Source organism: Taurulus bubalis (genome assembly GCF_910589615.1).
Source record: "Taurulus bubalis genome assembly, chromosome: 7".
Taxonomy (NCBI): Eukaryota; Metazoa; Chordata; class Actinopteri; order Perciformes; family Cottidae; genus Taurulus; species Taurulus bubalis.
In genome coordinates this window covers 3,771,155-3,790,775 of record NC_136595.1, presented here as the reverse complement: position 1 = coordinate 3,790,775, position 19,621 = coordinate 3,771,155, and positions in this window count along the sequence as shown.

Genomic DNA, 19,621 nt, shown 5'->3' with positions numbered 1-19,621 from the left:
AGCAAATCAGAGTGATTTAATACCTGTTCATTGGCATTTACACCAGATCTCAGTTGGTTTTTCTACCTTTTGCGAAATGTATGAGTTGTGTCCTTTTTTTCCAGCGTTCCTTCTTTCTTTCTTTTTTTGTTTGTTTGTTTCCATAAAGGTACTGCGTGTCTTCATTTTTAAATTAAATGTTCATTCACATGATTAAGCAGAAATAAAAGTAATTGCGCCTGAGGCCTAACGATGGGTTTCAGTAGAGATGGAATGTCACATTGCGTAGCATTGTTTCACAACATGCTCAATCACAACAGACTTGTACATATGGTGCTTGTTCAAACAAGGTTATACACAAAGCTCTGCACTGCAGCAACGTGAAGATAATAGGGATGATCAATCTGCTGCACAATCTGCTGAAACTTCTTTTGGTCAGGAATTGTTTGATCAATATTGGTAATACAAATATTGCACTCACTGTGCATTGCACTCAATGGCTGAGTTCTGGAAAAAAACTGTTGAATCGCTAGAAAGAAGTATGACGATCAGACAGGTTGGGAACAAACCCCGGTGAACACTTCCCCAGGCCTCTTCATTGACATTCTCTACCCACCCCCAGATGCCTCAGACCTGGGCTGCAGTTGAATAGTCCTTTTGGTTATGAACCTTCCTAACTGAGTGAAATGACACAGAAGTACCTAAGTGGCCGCCATGATATGTGCTGGTCGAATTCTTTAAACGCAAAGGAAAGGAGCTTCATGCTTCCTAACTTAGCTCCTTTGGAACCACTGGAACTGCCTTTACGAAAGGAAGGGAGATAATGCGGCAACTTTTAAAGTGACGTATCATTCGGCCGTTTTACAAGAACAAACGATCATGAAGACAAATGCAGATCATGTAAATAACCGTTGCAATAACTTGGAAATACTTTCAATAATCTGTTAAACCTGCTGGCAAACTATGAACATTACATTGCTGAAAAGTGCTGTAAAGTGATCAAACTGACGTATTTGATATTCTCTCTGGTGTTGAACTGCAGCTTCAGCCCTCACTCTTTTATTTGACTTCAGTTACAGAAGCTTCAATGAAAGAGTTAAACTGGACGAGCTCTTGAATCATGTTTCTGATTATCATCTTTTTAATCAATTATTTTGTTACATTACAATAAAACACTATCAAGTCAACACGAGTTGTGTGGTGTTTCATAAACTGTTGTCTGCATATTTTTATGATCAGATTATAATATGCAAATTAGCCATAACATAAAGGGATATGAGACACACATATAATGTTTTAAACTGAACAAAGAGACAGTTTAGTAGCTTTGTACTCTGTGTGAAAAATGGCTTGGTTTCACTTTCATAATCCTTCGTTCATTTCTATTACAACCTTGTTCATAAAGTAAAACCATGAACCGGGTTGTTTGTGTTGTTAATAAATTAATACTATGAACCGGGTTGTTTAAATCATCTGCATGACGCAACACTGTAAGAAGACGGACAAAGTATTTAAGATGTGCTTTATTGTAGTCAGAACATTGTAGTTTCACCGCTGCAGGCCGACGTCACTAACATGCGCCTGCTGTTGCGTCATAACTACGTCGTTAGTGAAAGTGGAGTCGGATTTGCTAAACTTGGCTTTTCCTAACTACTCAAGAATTCTCTTCCGCATCTTTCCTTGATCCCATGACGTTTTCTACAGAGGTCAAAAGTGGTTAGGGTTAGACGTGAGGTAATTTTTTGACTATTCGACTGGAGCGCTTCCAGTTTCAGCCCGGGGGCAGACACAGTCACTACATTTAAGAGTAGACTTAAGACTTTCCTTTTTGAACGCGCTTATAGTTAAGGGCTGTCTCAGGCTTATAGTTAGTGCTGTCTCAGGCTTATAGTTAGGGCTGTCTCAGGCTTATAGTTAGGGCTGTCTCAGGCTTATAGTTAGGGCTGTCTCAGGCTTGCCCTGGTCCAGCCCCTAGATATACTGCTATAGGCCTAGACTGCTGGAGGACAATTTAGGATACACTGAGCTCCTCTCAGATTGTAGCAGATGCATACTCTCTCTTTCTTGCGTTGTATATCATTCAGTCAGGCACACTTGATATTGCATTGGCTCCAACCAGCCGTTTATTCAATCAGACAGCTCCCGTAGATTTGTGACACGGAGATACCGTACTGGCAAAGTAACACACACACACACACACACACACACACACACACACACACACACACACACACACACACACACACACACAAACAAACACTAGTTTCCTCATAGGCCACCTCTTCGTAACAAGCTCCAAAACACTCACCTACAGGCTTAAATCAAATCAAATCTCAGTAGAGTTTAAATTAATAATTCTACTTCTTCCCCAGAGTCTTTGTGCTTTCTCGCCTCACAGGTTTCCATGGATCATGGCTGTGTCTGGAGCCGGTCCTGCCTCCAGCCTGATGACCACTTTTCTCTATGCTGTACATGGATCGTAGTTATATCTGGACCCTGCTCCTGACCGACACCTGCTATTATCATTATTATTATTAGTGCATTGCTATTAGTATTGCCAATACCATTACTGCTTTTAATATCATTATTCTATACCCACTGTTGCTGCTATTTTTGGTAGTTGTAACTTTTGCCTACTACTCATGATATAAATAATATCTGTCATTCATTGAATGTGACAGAAATGATGTGTTACATTGTTCATTCTGTTCATGACATCTATTGCTTCTTTCCATCCGGGAAAAGGGATCCTCCCCCGAAGGTTTCTTCCCCTTTTCTCCCTGTGAAAGGTTTTTTTGGGGGGATTTTTTTTCTGAATTCAATTCAGTTTATTGTATACAGCCCAACATCATAAATACAAGTTTGCCTCAGAGGGCTTTACAATCTGTACACATGACATCCCTGTCCCGGGACCTCACATCGGATCAGGAAAAACTCCCAATAAAGATAGTAAAAACCCTTTCACAGGGAAAAAAGGGGAAGAAACCTGAGGGAGAGCAACAGAGGAGGATCCCTCTCCCAGGATGGACAGAAGCAATAGATGGCATGTGGCCAGAATGAATAACGTAACGGAGTTACAGCACATTCAATGAATATGACAGAAATGATTCATATATTGAGTAGTAGGCATGGTCCATGATCCAGATAGCCACGATCCATTAAGCAGCAGGAAGTAGAGAGGAGGGGCATCAGCAGGGCCATGGCAGCTGGCAGGCCTGGTTCCAGGCCGGTTCCATCAGCAGGGCCAAGGCAGTAGGCAGGACCGGTTCCAGGCCAGTTGCAATAAACCGATGTGAGATCCCGGGACTGAGGATGTGCACAGATTGTAAATCCCTCTGAGGCAAATTTGTAATTTGTGATTTTGGACTATACAAGATAAATTGAACCTGCCCGCACTTTTACCTTCTCCATTCCTGATATCATTTGGTCTCTATTCGATTTCTGTTTGGACATAATGATAAGGTATTGTTTACCTTTGCAATAAACCCCTGAGTTGTTGCTGCTGGCCTGCATTGTCTGCATTTGGGTCCTTCCCTTGTTGCTTTACTCTCACCCACATGACAAAGCCTAATACACCATTCAGTGCCTGTTAAACTATTGCAAAAAACATCTCCAGTATCAAAAAGAAGGGTGCAGCCATATCATAAGCACTTTAACTTTGGTCTTGGACAGCAACTCTCCTAACCTCCGGCCTTCCAGCCTCCTGTACGAGTCCAGGTCTGCCTCCCAGCCGGCTAGCCCGCCAACTGCCTGCCCCTGTTGCTTTGCACCCACTCCCTTGACATACATGTCTATTTTAGACAGTGACAGGAAATGAGTGGAAAGGGAGCTGGGAAATGACATGCAACCAGTGGTGGAAAATAAGTACAGTTACTCATCTCCTATACTTAGAGAAAGGCTAATTGTGACCCTATTGGTGGGAAATGACCATCTGGTTACTTACTCCCACATTGATCCATTGTGTCATTCTATAATTGAATCTATTCAACTTGCTAAATAACTTTAAATTAACATACAAAACTCAACACAATCACGTAAAATAGGGCATCATATCCAGCAGCAAATCTGACTAGCTTGTTGTTGGTCTCTTGTCTTACTTTGGGGGCCTCTCGCCTCAACAAGAACACATATGTTTGTTGAAAAGACATGAAAAAGTGCATCTTGCACTCTTGTTGTATGGTTGCACAGACGTAGCATATGTGGAATCATGAGGAGGAATCGTTTGGATCTTTTATATTTCGTGTGAATATCTGTTTATGATCTCTCCGCATAGCAAACTGACATTCTCAAAGCTCCTGAAAGTACATTTTATGTACTTTCATTTTATTTGCATACTTTTGTATAGAAATTAAAAGAAAGTATCCACCAATCGGCGTAATTTAAAATGTTTTAAAATGTTTATAGAAAGGCAAAACCATCACACGAAACCCCCGCCAAGTACTGTGTCTGTTGGTGTGACATCACTTTGGCCATGCGGACACTCGCAACCGTTGCGGATGCGGCAAGCATAAATCATTTTAGCAGGGCTCTCAAGTTTTTAAGACAGGTAAGAGTGACATATCCTCCTCCTCCTCCTCCTCTCTCTTTCCCCCCTCTTTTTTTTGATTGGCAGGGGATTCGGGGGAGACGTGCTTGATTCCTCCATGGTGAGGGCAGCGCGACCAGGTCATTGACCATGACATCTTATTACAGAGACTAGACCAGTTGATTGGTATAAAAGGTACAGCACTAAGCTGGTTTAAGTCGTATTTATCAGATCGATCTCAGTTTGTATTTGTAAACGATGAGGCCTCGGTTACCACTGCCGTTCGCCATGGAGTTCCACAGGGTTCTGTGCTTAGACCAATTTTATTCACCTTATATATGCTTCCTTTAGGCAATATTATCAGAAAACACGCCATAAACTTTCACTGTTATGCCGATGATACTCAACTATATCTGTTGATCAAGCCAGATGAAATCCACCAATCCAGCCAAACTTCAAGGAACCAGGCCTGCCAGCTGCCATGGCCCTGCTGATGCCCCTCCTCTCTACCCCCTTCTGCTTAATGGGTCGTGGCTATCTGGATCATGGACCATGCATACTACTCATTATATGAATCATTTCTGTCACATTCATTGAATGTGCTGTAACTCCGTTACGTTATTCATTCTGGCCACATGACATCTATTGCTTCTGTCTATCCGGGGAGAGGGATCCTCCTCTGTTGCTCTCCCTCAGGTTTCTTCCCCTTTTTTTCCCTGTGAAAGGGTTTTTACTATCTTTTTGGGGGAGTTTTTCCTGATCCGATGTGAGGTCCCGGGACAGGGATGTCATGTGTACAGATTGTAAAGCCCTCCGAGGCAAAATTGTATTTGGGGTGTTGGGCTATACAAAATAAACTGAATTGAATTGAATTGAATATTTGTGCGCTGCGGCACATTAAATAGCCTAGAGTTTTTTTTCAGCGTGAGAAATACGATGTGTGGCGGGAGGGCGTGACTTAAGACCGAAATGCGTGACAGTCACGCTCAATGCGTGACACTTGAGAGCTCTGTTTTAGCTTCTTTATTTTTGAGGGCATTTTGAAATTCAACAACGCTATTGAATATCAGTTCTGAAGAAGATAAGAATGTGCCTTCACTAACATCAGCGCCATCCCACCCTGTAAACATAAGTGAGCTCAGCTTATTACTTCCTTATCTGCTGGAATTGTGTTCTCGCTCTGGCAGGGTCAATATTGACAGGCAATGAGTGTGTTGCGAACGTACAGTAATTACATCTCCACTAGAAGCTGAGTTGAGTTGCTCAACACTGTAAAGGCAGACAAAGGCTTCACTCAGAGCTATTTACTCAGACCTCTAAACAAGGAGAAACAGGTACACACACACGCTGTGATATCTGGATTTGTGAATAGTGTAGAATAAGATTAGATGCTTCAAGTCAAACATTTAAATTGCAGTTCTTTAATGTCTGTAATTGCAGTCCAGATATTAGACAAAAACAAAACGCATCGTGGACCAGACTTTAAACTGCTCAGTGGAAACAAAGAAACGGAAGTAGCCTTGTAGATGTTGGTCTTTTTCTTTTTGTACTGTTCACAACCACCCTTTGCGCTAAGCTAGGCTAAACACAGACTCTTGCCAGGACACACTGAGATGAAACATATAGCCACCTTCTCGTCTAACTCTGCTTATGACTGGCAAACATGTTTTCAGAGGAATTACAACTTTGGTTATTGTTTTTTTTTCAGTAGCATTTATCAGTTAAGACAATGGTTCTCAAAATGTGGTGCGCGACCATCTAGTGGGGCGCAGGTATTACAGGTGGGGCGCAGGGGGAGATGCAGATTTTTTTTCCTTTATTAATCCCACAGTGGGGAAATTATTCTCTGCATTTTACCCATCCTTAGTAATCAAGGAGCAGGGTGCTGATGTGAAGCACTGGGTCTTCAGTGTCTCGCTCAAGGACCCTTCAACATGCAAACTATGGGAAGAACAGGGATCGAACCAGTTACCTTGTGGTTTCAGGACGACCACTCTCTGAACATGATTACTTTACATAATACAAAAGTACAAAGTGCACGGACATAAATACATCGAAATGCCTGTACTTGTGTGGAAATGTTTACGTTACGCTGCGCATGCGCAACTCGCTGATTCTTGGCGTTTTGCTAATAGCCTCGTGAGATCTCCGTGAGATCGTCTTTTCTGCTGTTGCGTCTCTCAAAACAGAATACAGATCTAAGCACAATATTAAGCATGAATTGAGAGGCCGCATCACAGATAGAACTTTATTTGCATTGTTCTAACAAAGTGATTGCACATGTTATTAGTTTTTGTCTGATGGAGCAATCTGGCTTACTTGAAAGGGATTTACATTTTCTTCATTCTATTATTCGAAAAAGCTCGGATGGAGGAGTCTCAAAAAGTTTGACCATTTTGTTGGGGCGGTGGGGGCCCAAACATATTTCTTCCTCCAAAGTGGGGCGTGACAGAAAAAGTTTGAGAACCACAGAGTTAAAACCTGTTTGTGTTCCGCCTTCCTGCGGGCGTCCATACTGTGCATTCTATTGTACACTGTACAGTGCATCTACATCCATAAATATCCACAAACTGGTGTTGCATCATTTCACATCAGCTGGAAGATATTAAACAATATCTATGTTTTTTTAGAAGCAAAGCAAGTTTGCATGAGAGCACAGATGATATCTGACCACCAAAATCTAACCTTTCTAATGAAACCTCACTTGCTTCATGTCCTGACTGATAGGCTACATTACCCAACTATAGTCTACGTTGAAGAACAGGGTCAGACTCTCTTTCCTTACGTGGATCAAGCCTGTCACATCATACGGCTCAGATGACAGGTGTTTCGTACAGCCAACGAAATTGCCTAAAAAACGTGTCTAAACAAGTGGTGGAGATAATCCCAGGTTTCAGCTTCATGAGACAGACAAGCTGCTGACAGATCCTCAGTTTGGCATTGAATTAGCAGGAAAATGCATTTATACTTCATTTTCTCTGTGTCAGCAATACTGGTAGTAAATATGAATAGTACCTCTATAAATGTGCAAGACTATAAGCCTTTTTAATAGGTGTATATATATATATATATATCATGACTATTTTCAATCTCAAAATGGAAAAACGCCTAGACATTTCATTAGAAAAACATAAAATATTAATTTTCTGTGATTGTGTTATCTGCTTTTTACTTAGACTAGATAAGGCTTCAGGCTATTGTCCCATTTTCCAGTTCATAAGTCCCATTTATAGTCATCTACAGGGATCTATTTGCAAAGAAATGTTCAGGTGGAAATAAAAACCTATTTACTCCAAATAGTTCAAGTACAGCTTGCAATTTGCTTTGGGTATACCTGGAGAGGCGTTTTTCGGCAAATTGTACAGGAACGCTAAGAGGTTAAGATAACGTTATACTCACCAGGTTAATGACTGAGATCTGGGAAAAAAGAAATGTTCAAGATTTGCCAAGCATCTGTGATTCGTGGGATGCTTAGGATAGGTGGGGAAATTATCAACGGCCCGTCTCATGCAGCAAATGCACTTTTTGTTTTCCTTCTTTCAGTAAAAAGGCTGCGTAGTAATAAGAGCAGAACTATTCATTTATGTAACCACATACATACACATACTTGTGTTTACATTTACCCCTATTGTCTACCTCAAGCACTTCAAGCAAACGTGGTATAATTCTTTGTTTTCAAATCTGTAAAAAATATGACCTAACCTCACAACAACAAAAGATATTTAAAAAAACGGTCGGCTGAGGGTTAAAGTGACTTTTTAGCCCCCTCCCCTCCATAGTTATCATCCTGTCCCTTAATAGGAGGTCATTTTGCCCTTTAAACACTCTAGCAGGTGTACAATGGTCAGAAGGTTTGTATTGAACTCCTGCTGAACATGCTGAAGCTCATTCTTGCTCTGTGTGCTTGGCCACCGACTTTGTCTTTACTTCGAAGTATATCTCTGTAGTAAAATACCTCTGCAGAGCGTCTCAGTGACACACCACATCATCTCATGTTGACAGATGGAGTAGATGGGACTTTCATAGGTAGTTAACTGCCTTTCAGCAGTACCTTGTGCACACATGAAGGACTTAAGCTGCACACCATTATCCTTGTATTGTGCTGCGCACATGCCTCAGCGGGGAATTCACTGCAAAGAGGCTGAAAAGAGGTGGAACAGAATCTTTGAAGTGTTTGTCTCAGGCTTAATGCTAGTTAAAACACGAAGAAGGAATTTCCTGACAAATGAAGATACGATTAAAAGAATCCCCACCGGATTTTCATGCCCAACTCGATAAAATGTTCTGAAAGGTTTCACTTTTATTTCTAACTCAAGTAATTTAGGACAGCATTAATCATGTTAGATTTCATCTTGTAATTGAAAAAAAGAGGGATTTATTACCAACAGATAATGATTTAATGCGACGACAAAGATAATTTAACAATTTACATATTTATTTGACTTTTTCCTCATTTGATCCAATCCTATATTTAGGCCAGGTTCCGGATAGAGTATTTGTATAAGATGAAATATGCAGCCAAACTTTATTAAACTCAGCAGGCAACGTTTTATTCGTACTGTATAATGATACATATAAAATGTCTAAATATATTTAAAGCTGCATTAATCAGATGGTCTTTTAGGTCCACTCGGAGAGCTGAACTCCTCACAAAGCTTAAATAACATGTTTGAATTAATGTGTATATAGTTGCTGTTTACATGTTGCATGTTAACACATCCAGCAGACACACAGTAAGATAAGCCTTCATTTGAAACAATGTTGGGTGTATTGTTAAGTCCAATATTCACTCTTGGTCTCCACCAAAAGTAAAAAAGATGAGCATCCCGACTCCTTGATTCTCAAACATGTTATATGTATATGTTCTCAAACATGTTATATGTTAGCCATATGTTAGCCATATACACACGAAAAACCCCACATTTGTGGGGTTTTTCGTGTGTAGCAAATGGGCAAAAACTGCATTTCTTCATGTTACTGAGATCTTTCAAATTGAATAGAATATAGCCTGTGTGCATGTGTGTCCTGTGCTCTATAGTAGCAGATGTTAGCTCAGTTTAACACACTGTACTGCAGGTACTTGAATTAAAGGAAAGAACACACAAGGCCAAAAATACAATAACTGGTGCAATCACCTATTTTTAGAGAAGAAGGAAAAATAGAAAGGAGCTATGTCCATTCCTGGGAACTTCACTGCAGACGGAGGAAGCTCTATTGTTCAGGACTCTTATAACTATACAGTGTGGCCTGAGCTCCGCCAGCCTCCAAGAACAATGACACCACGTCACCCTGATACTCAACTGTGAGAACTGTTGGGGATTGATCATATTTCTATGAACTGTGCGTCCCATGCTTTGCTGGTGTTGAGGGTCGGGAAAACCAGACAAACGATGTAGAGGGAGAGAAACTGAAAACAAAAACTGTGAAAATATCTTTGCCTAAACTAAAGCAAATGACAGTTAAAACATTCATTAAAGGTGTTGAGCGAACAAGTGGGTATCCATGGAAGAAGTGGATATAGTCATTGTGACGTCACCCATTGGTTTGTAGACTGAGTTTAGTCCACGTTGATGTGGCATCGGCACATTGCTTCTGCAGGCTGTTACTGCGGTGTGTGAATGTTGTATGAATGTTAGCTAGTCCTGATGGGCAGGTGTACCTTACATGGTAGCCCCTGTCATCAGTGATGTCAATGATGACATGTGTTAATCTGCTTTGAGTGGTCGAAAGACTAGAAAAGAGATATACAAATACAAGTCCATTTACCATTTTCGAGGCAAACTGTATATTTCTTCTGAAATGTCAACATACACCTACAGGCTAAAACCTCAGCTGCATGGCTGCATTCAGAACAGATAGGCTTGACTGCAAGGGAAACCACATGTTGACTTTCATTGTGGTCGATCATGCTTGTCTGATTTGCATACTGCTATCAGATTTTTATTCAGCTGCAATAACTGTCATTTTTGACAACACTTTGCAATGTTGGAACAAGTTGTATATGAATGAAAATGATAAAATACACACATCTAAGTTCAAAATGGCAGAAATTGCACATTATTTAATCATCAATTATCATGTAATTAGGGCAAAAAAATATAAATATATAAATATATATAAAATATAAAATAACTAATTGATTTAGCAGCAGACTTATGGGTATTTCATTCTGTACACATGACATCTATTGCTTCTGTCCATCCGGGGAGAGGGATCCTCCTCTGTTGCTCTCCTAAAGGGTCCTTCCCTTTTTTCCCTGTGAAAGTTTTTTTTCTATTTTTTGGGGAGTTTTTCCTGATCCGATGTGAGATCCAGGGACATGGATGTCATATGTGTACAGATTGTATAGCCCTCCGAGGCAAATTTATAATTTGTGATTTTGGGCTATACAAAATACACTGAATTGAATAGAAAATTGAATTATTTGGAAAATGGCAACAAGCTGGATGGCACTCAATGCTGCATGCAACATGTCTCTTTCATTCTATTAATATGTAAACATAGAGAGGAAATATACACAAAACCTACTTGGATGTTTGACCTGGTGATTCAGACTTCTGGTTCAGCTAACATTTGATTTCCTTCACTGTATTGTCGGTTTAGGATGATGATCAAACTGTTAAAGAACAGTATTCTGATTCCATTTCTTCATAAATCCTATCGCTGGTGAGTATTTATTTTTGAAACAAGAGATATTTCCTCTAGCATAGCATGGTTGGGTCAAACAGAATGCAGTGCATTGCAATCAATAACGCAGTTCTCAGTGTAGTCATTTTTTCCATCCTGCTGATGTCAGAGAGTTCAGGAAAGACAATGGTTCACGGCTTCCTGGCCTGTGTGTGTGTGTGTGTGACTAACAATGCGAGTGTGTGTGTGTGTGTGTGTGTGTGTGTGTGTGTGTGTGTGTGTGTGTGTGTGTGTGTGTGTGTGTGCGCATGTGCTGCTGAGTGAGGTCCATGCAGTTGTTTTGGTTTGGAGTTGAGAGTTGAGTATAAGTGCAGTGAAAACCACTGAGGCCAAGAGGAGTTCACAATGACCTATTTGCCTGTGTTGTTGTGTGCAAGTTTGTCCCAAATCGCCTCATTTACATATTGTATCTTGTGAATTGAACATGCACGGGAATAGAAAATGAAACCTTGTGGTTATAGGGACAGTTCGTGTTAGAGTTCACCAATACCAGCTGTTTGCAGTGACAGTGTCTCAAGTTCATAGCCAATTCAATTCAATTTACAAATTACAGATTTGCCTCGGGGGGCTTTACAATCCGTACACATACGACATCCCTGTCTCAGGACCTCACATCGGATCAGGAAAAACTCCCCAAAAAAAAAAAAAATACTTTCACAAAGAAAAATGGAAGAAACCTTCAGGATAGCAACAGAGGAGGATCCCTCTCCCCGGATAGACAGAAGCAATATATGTCATGTGTACAGAATGAACAACGTAACACAGTTACAGCACATTCAATGAATATGACAATATGAAATTATTCATTTAATGGTTGGCATGGACCCCAAAATAATTATTAGGGCTGGGCAAAGTTGAAAAAATGATTAATAGCATGATTTTTCTGGGATTAATCGCATTATGCGCCAAATTCAATAATGAAGTAAAAACTAGTGTATTGCGAGCTTTTATTTTAAAGTAATGTTATCAGAACAATATAGCAGGCACTCTGGAGCAACAGCAAGTTAACAACAGTATATAAATCAAAAATATATGCTAGGGAAGAAAAAAAAAGATGTATTTTATTTGTTTATTGCTTCTTATGACTGGTCATTCAATTTAATATTGTATTTATTTTCAGATGTTATTTTATTCTAATGTAAAACAGCTTAATATGCTGAAGAAGAAACATTTGTCTTTTATCAGGGAACAACATAAACAGTCTGTTCAGTATTACGGTCCCTGTGAGGGACAAGCCACTCCTTCTTTTGTCATGTTCAGTATGTTGCTTACCTTACAGATGTATGTTAAAGACCAGCAATTGATTAACTTTATACAAAAGCAATAAGTGCTTTTGATCTTGTTCAGTTCAGTTTTTCTTACTCAGTGAGAAAAGTCCAGTCTGTGTTGGCTTGAACAAGTGCACTGAAGTCTGGTTGAATGAGGTGGAGATGTGGAAGATAGCCAACAGGTATCTCAGCGGCTGCTTTGCGCGATTAATGTTCACTCTGGACGTGGAGAGCAAGGCTCCTGTGAGACTGAGCGCTCTGAGGCGGAGCGGCTTGCGGCAGCACCCGTTGCTCGCTGAGGACAGAAACTGTGCTTTCCCGTCAGTCTGTTGGCAACAAGCCGGTGAGGCTGTGGAAGCGCGCACATACATGAACCGCCTTAAAAGTAAAAGCAGTGCTGTTGTATTGCATTCATGGCGTGCATCTTATTTCTTTTTGTGTAAAGTGATCGAACTGACGTATTTGATATTCTCTCTGGCGTTGTACTTCAGCTCCAACCCTCATTCTTTTATTTTACTTCAGTTACTGAAGCTTTAATGTAAGAGTTAAACTAGACAAGCTCTTGAATCATGTTTCTGATTATCATGAGTTGTGTGGTCAACACGAGTTGTGTGGTGTTTCATAAACTGTTGTCTGCATATTGTTATGATCAGTTTATAATCTGCAAATAGACCATAACAACATAAAGGGATATGAGACACACATATTCAGCATGTTTGAAACTGAACAAAGAGACAGTTTAGTAGCTTTGTACCTTGGTTTCACTTTCATATTCATTCTTTAATTTCTATTACAACCTCGTTAATAAAGTAAAACCATGAACCGGGTTGTTTATGTTGTTAATAAAGTAATGCTATGAACCAGGTTGTTTAAATCATCCGCATGACGCAACACGTAAGAAGACGGACAAAGTATTTAAGATGTGCTTTATTGTAGTCAGAACATTGTAGTTTCACCGCTGCAGACTGACGTCACTAACATCGCCTGCCGTCGAGTCATAACAACGTCGTTAGTGAAAGTGGAGTCGGATCCTCTAAACTCCGCGGTTGTCTTTTTCTAACTCCTCATGAATTCTCCTTCCCATCTTTTCTTGACCCCGTGACATTTTACACAGAGGTCAAGGAAAAGTGGTTAGGGTTAGACGTTGGGAGGTCATTTTTTGACTATTCGACTGCAGCCTGAGACTTTATCATCACATTTCATCTGGTAACAATAGACAATTATCCTTTCTTTACTCGACTGGTCTCTCTTGATTGAACTGTATTGTGTTTGGGTCCAATGAAACTTTACAATCAAAACATATTGGTTATTCAATGAACAAACATGTATTCTTCCAGCTGAGAATAAGGAAATGTGTCCACTATAAAGTCTTGTTTACTTAATGTATTAATTCAGGCCCTTCAAATACTTTATGCATCTTTTTTATTCTAAAATTACAATAATAATATGGTATTCATATAATCACACCCACCTTCAACAACGCAGTTAATTATTACTAAATAGCATGGAAATCAGGGTTGACATGCATTTTTTCACTTTTCTATTGTTCTGATAAGAAAAGTGTGCTGCTGAACCAATATGAGTCACTGCAGTATTACAGGAAAGTGATTACATTCTATACGTCTTTTTATCGCCTACCTTTATTGGGAAAAGCTATCTCATATATCAGTCACTGCACAGATATCGCTATAAGTGGTGTTGAATCTCCCCACCTTTATTAATCATAGATACTGAATGCGTCTGGCATGGTTTGTGAATTTGAATCGCCCAACTAATATGGATTGTATGTATAGCAAATACAAATCTACCATATTTTCTCTACGGTCTCCAAGCTATAGTTATCAAAGGTCCACATTTGATATATTAATCTATGTACAGCTTGTGTGTAATCACCTTCAGCACCTAAACTTAACTATGCATTTTTACACTCCACTTGGCAGTGCCCTAAACTAAAGAGGTTTCGGCAGGGGGTATGCAACACCCTATCCAGTATTCATGGTGTTAACTGTCTATTGGACCAAGACACTTGTTTATTGGCAAACTTTACCAAATCCATGTGATAAAGCTCACAGAAATCTTGATGGCAATTGTTAAAAATTGTATTGTGTTCAAATGGAAATTAGATGTACCTCTCTCAATTGGAACGTGGCTCTCTGAAATCAATAGTTGTATACCTACCATCTTTTTTAATCTTGCATTGGGGATGTGATCATTGCTGTTTTTTTTGTTTTATTTGAGCAGTTTTAGTATTGCAGGATTTCAGCAGCAAGAATATAACATCTTATATTCTGACATTTGCCTTTTAATAATCTGCCATTACCTGAAACAGATAAAAAACCTGGCAGACAGAAAGTGTGTAGAGGTGTACCACGTGTGTGTGTAAAGAGAGATAACAAGTGTAAATGTCTGTGTGCAGAGAGAGAGAGAGAGAGAGAGAGAGAGAGAGAGAGAGAGAGAGCCTGTCGAGAAAAGTGTGTGTTAGTGTGTATGCAAGGATAAGAACAACAAGGGAATGTGAAGAGATGGCAAGTATAGGCATGTTACAGTATAATATATATCAGATAAGATATATTCAGACTTTTGCCTATACATTTATAGCGGGTGATGTCCGGCTCCAAACCGCACCGGTTCTCCTGAGGGTGCAATCACACTGACTGGTGAGGCCACTATGGCCCACCCACACCTCCCGCCCTCTGAGGGCAGATCAACCAGATTGTCAATCCAAACACAGTTTACTAGACTTTTTCCTGTCAAAGTGAAGTCGACCCTTTTGCCTTTGCTGTGCTCTGTGTTCCACCCGGAGGGTCCACGGTTGCTACATGTTAGCGTATTTATACTCCTGTTGCATTTTTCTGTCTCTCTCTGAAATATGTCCCATTATAGTATGACACATATTTATTAATACTAATACAATTATTAATAATGAGTTCATTAACATATATTAACAATAACAGAGGAGCACCCTAGGATCAGGGACCAATAACTAAACTATGGATTAAGTCTCAAAATTGATGTTAACTCCCATGTCACTCATAAACGTCCTATTCCACATTCTGAGTGAACATTGAAGGTTTGTATTTAAACACAGGGCATCACATCCAGCTGTTATCACAATACATACACACAAAATAGTCACAGAAATTGCTCCTTAAAATATGAATTAACATTACTGATTAAAACCAATAATATAAATCAACAAACATCTATTATACAACGACAAGCATATACCTAAACTATGCCATGTGTGTATGAAATAAGCGTAACGGCGTAGATGTGTGTGTGAGTGTGTGTACTTGTTCCATATATTTGTAGTGACTAAACTAGATAAAAAAGATCTGGTTACAAAATATGACATCTCATGGCTTTCGAGTTTCAGGTTCAGTATAATACAATCAAGTGGAGGGTAGTGTCAGGGTTACTACAGGACAGTGAGATATGCTGCAGCACATGAGCTGTACTCCTCACTTCTCTGTTTACTTTCCGACCAAAACACTGATTACACACACACACACACACACACACACCAACCCACCGCTACACAGAACCCTACAAGTACATACACACTGAAGGGACACACACACACACCCAGCGCCATTGGACTATCAACAGGAAACATCTTTTGCAGAACAGGAAGTGCTACTCTCTAATTGGTTGGGTGTGATTCAGTGAGAACTGTGTGTCGGCCAATCAGGGAGCTCTTATTTTAAGGGTGGGTATAAAAGGAAAGGGGCTGCTCTGCTGATGGTCAGAGTTAGGTTGATCTATCTCTGTCTGTGTGCTCCCAGTTACATTACTCACAACTTCCCGTTCGCCTTGAACTGATTCCTTTTTTAAATGAAATGTCATATATAGTGAAAACATGTGAAAGTTATTGTGACAAACAGTGATGTTTTTTTCCGTCTCTTTGCTGGTGTCACTGATCTAACATGCTTTAACGTGAGGGCCTCTAACACAAGCCATCCCCACAGCTGCTTTCATATGGCTTCATGCTGTAATGTGAGACTGTATATTAGTCAATAAGCATGGTAGCACAGTTCATGATCAAGCTCCAGACTTACTCATGTTGACTGTGTGTTTGATCGGATAAATGTCTACTGCGTGTGCACATGTAAATCTATTGTAATAGCATTCATCTAAAGTTTGGGGAAGCAGACTGGCGACTGGAAGCCAGCGAATTCAATCTCCTGATTTTCAGGTGGGAAAAGTGAAAGAGCTGAAGTTGTTCTTCATTACCAACACTGAAGTGCTTTTGAGCAAGGCCCTTAAAAGATATAAGGTGAGACACATAACCTTGCTGTTTAGGTTGGTTGTCGACTTTCACTTATCTTATTCTGGAAGTCTACACAGTGATCTGTGGAATGTAAATCCAACGTCACATTTATATTAAAATGTGTATAATTATTTGGGGGATTTAATCATTATTTTAATTTACATTTGAGACATAATTCCCTGTGAATTATATCTTAATTATGTTTTGAACTGTGAAGTACTTTGAGAAGTCTGTTTTAAATGAATAAAGAAAAAATCTGTATTAATCCCCAGTGGGGAAACTCTTTTGTCACCAAAAGTCATACAGACAACAATAGACTCATACAGACAACAACAGTCAAAGTTCACACACAGTAGACAAGAAACACATTACAAAGAACAAACACCAGAAAAAATGCCATATGACACATGACCGACATCAGAAAGATGCTAAATCTAAAAACCACAACTAAAGGTGTTCATTAAAAAAAAAAACTGCTGTTGGAGTGGCAACCTGAGTTGCTCACTGAATTAACTTCCATAGAAAAACATAGACATAGAGTCCATAGAAAAACACAGTATAATGGATGCCCTTCAAAAGAAATAATCGTTTTTGACTTAGCCCTTATTCTCTTCTTTTCCATTGTGACCTCTAGTGAGTCCGGGGGAAGGCCAATCACCAATCATCATAATGTATCTGATAATATTCCATAATGTATCAGAATATTATACTTCCATTTAAAAGTATAATATGTTACTTTTGTTGGTTGGTGTTAAGAAAACAACATTCAAAGTTGGCCCCAGTTCGACGAGCCAGATAGAGAAAGAGAGAGCAGCGGTGGATAGTAAATGAAGAGAGGGTATGAGGCCCAGTCAACGCCCCCAAAATCTTCTCGAGGCGTTAAAGACCAGGGGCCTCAGCCTCACCTTCCTACACGTCTGGGTTGACAAGGTCTGTCCGGCATCAACACACAATGGCCGATGAGAAGATACAATCACAGAAACAATCATCGTTCTTTGGACTAGCCCTGGTACCTAGTGCACTTATGGACTGCTGTGTGCTCCAAAATGGTGTTTGTTATAGACAATCCACGACTAGCAAAAAACAAAGCACCACTCAGGGTTGGATCAGGTAAGCCCTTCTTCCCAATCATCCCCCTTCAGGTTTCTCCTTCTCTTAGCCCACGTTGGGGGCAGAACCCTCCTTCTCTCAGAGACTCCAAGGAGGTCTGGTACTGTGAGCTGCTGTTTGGTGCATAAGCACAAACCAGAGTTCAGGGGAGAACCCCAGCACAGTGCTGTTCAGCTGACGACTCATGAGTGAGTCAGTGAAATGCTCTGGTTCTGGCCCCTCCGATGGGACCACTTTGCCTTGAGAGATCCTAGCAGAAGATGTTACCCTCGACAACGCAGCTCCCAAGTGCACTGGATAATGCACAACCCTCAACGACATTAAGGTGGGGATTCATTGGAGGGTTTTTGCATCTTGTCTTGTGTTTTTACATTTCTGTTTGTGCACAGATTAAACAACACTGAGCAAAAGTTCAATGAGGAAGACTATCTTCATTTATACTCTTTTCCCACTTCTAACAATGAGTTTAAAACGGTTCCCCTCTGCTGCTGTCAGCTGTCATTTTCAGTGTCAGATCTTTCATCACAACCGGTGGAGCTCCTCAGAAGTTTTGCCTCATATCACATCCATCACGATCTTTTGCACTACTGGTGAACTTTACTGGAAAGCTTCTCTACCATCTACCATGTTGTCATAGAGAAGCTATTCAACACATTAAGTTTTCAATGTAATCTATGAGTCTATGCAACCGATTCCAGGAACTGTTCTCTATCAACTTGCATGACACATATCAGTGTGAACTAATAAAAAACACTACTCTTGACATAACAACTAAACTCTCAAGGTTCATTCCAGTAGCAAACATCCAATAAATAAGCTCAGAGCGTGCCACAGATGTGTAGCTGCAGACAAACAAAACAACATTTTAACCAGTTCATATTCTGAGTCACTCCATTTGCAGTGACAACATTTTGCTGAATCTCTTATTCACACTTCTGACTGAACAGGAGCGTTAACGCCAAACATCTTGCAACACAGTTTTGTTTTTGTTACTTTCATTGTAATGGATAAATGAAAGCCAGGTGTCAACTCATTTCTGCACGGAGCCTCTTGTTGTGGCCACTCAAACATGCAGTGGGTGTGCTGTTTTTTTTTTTTTATCTCATTTGAAATAATATCAGAAATAAAACCTCTGATTCATCTGAAAAGGAATCTGTTTACACACATATTTACCACTCACAGGAACATCTTCAGAATATTTTGTATTTTATTGCAACTACAGTGTTTCTATGGGCTCTCTTTTTGTAGCCTCTTTCTTATTAGTGACCTCACCAAATAATATACCATACTTCTGTAATGCTTGTTCCATAGAGATTGTTGTCACACATCCAATCTGCTGACTATATACTGGCATATCTTGCATCAGTCTTTATTAGTTCCCCTTTTTTTCCCTGTGAAAGGGTTTTTACTATCTTTATTGGGGGAGTTTTTCCTGATCCGATGTGAGGTCCCGGGACAGGGATGTCATGTGTACAGATTGTAAAGCCCTCCGAGGCAAACTTGTATTTGTGATGTTGGGCTATATAAAATAAACTGAATTGAATTAGTGAGCTAAGCTTTTTCCACACATCCCCTTTTTCTTCACATGTATGTGCATGTTCTTTCTCTTTACTTTCGAAATGCGTCTCTTCCTGTGTGTTTTTGTGTGTGGCCGTCGTAACGTTGGCTGGCCCCACTGTAATCTGACAACACAATGAGACCTGGATGGAATCAGGCCACTTTGGCTCTGTGTCAGGAGTGTTAAAAGCTGCAGGCGTCACAGTGGAGCGTTGCTCCGTGCAC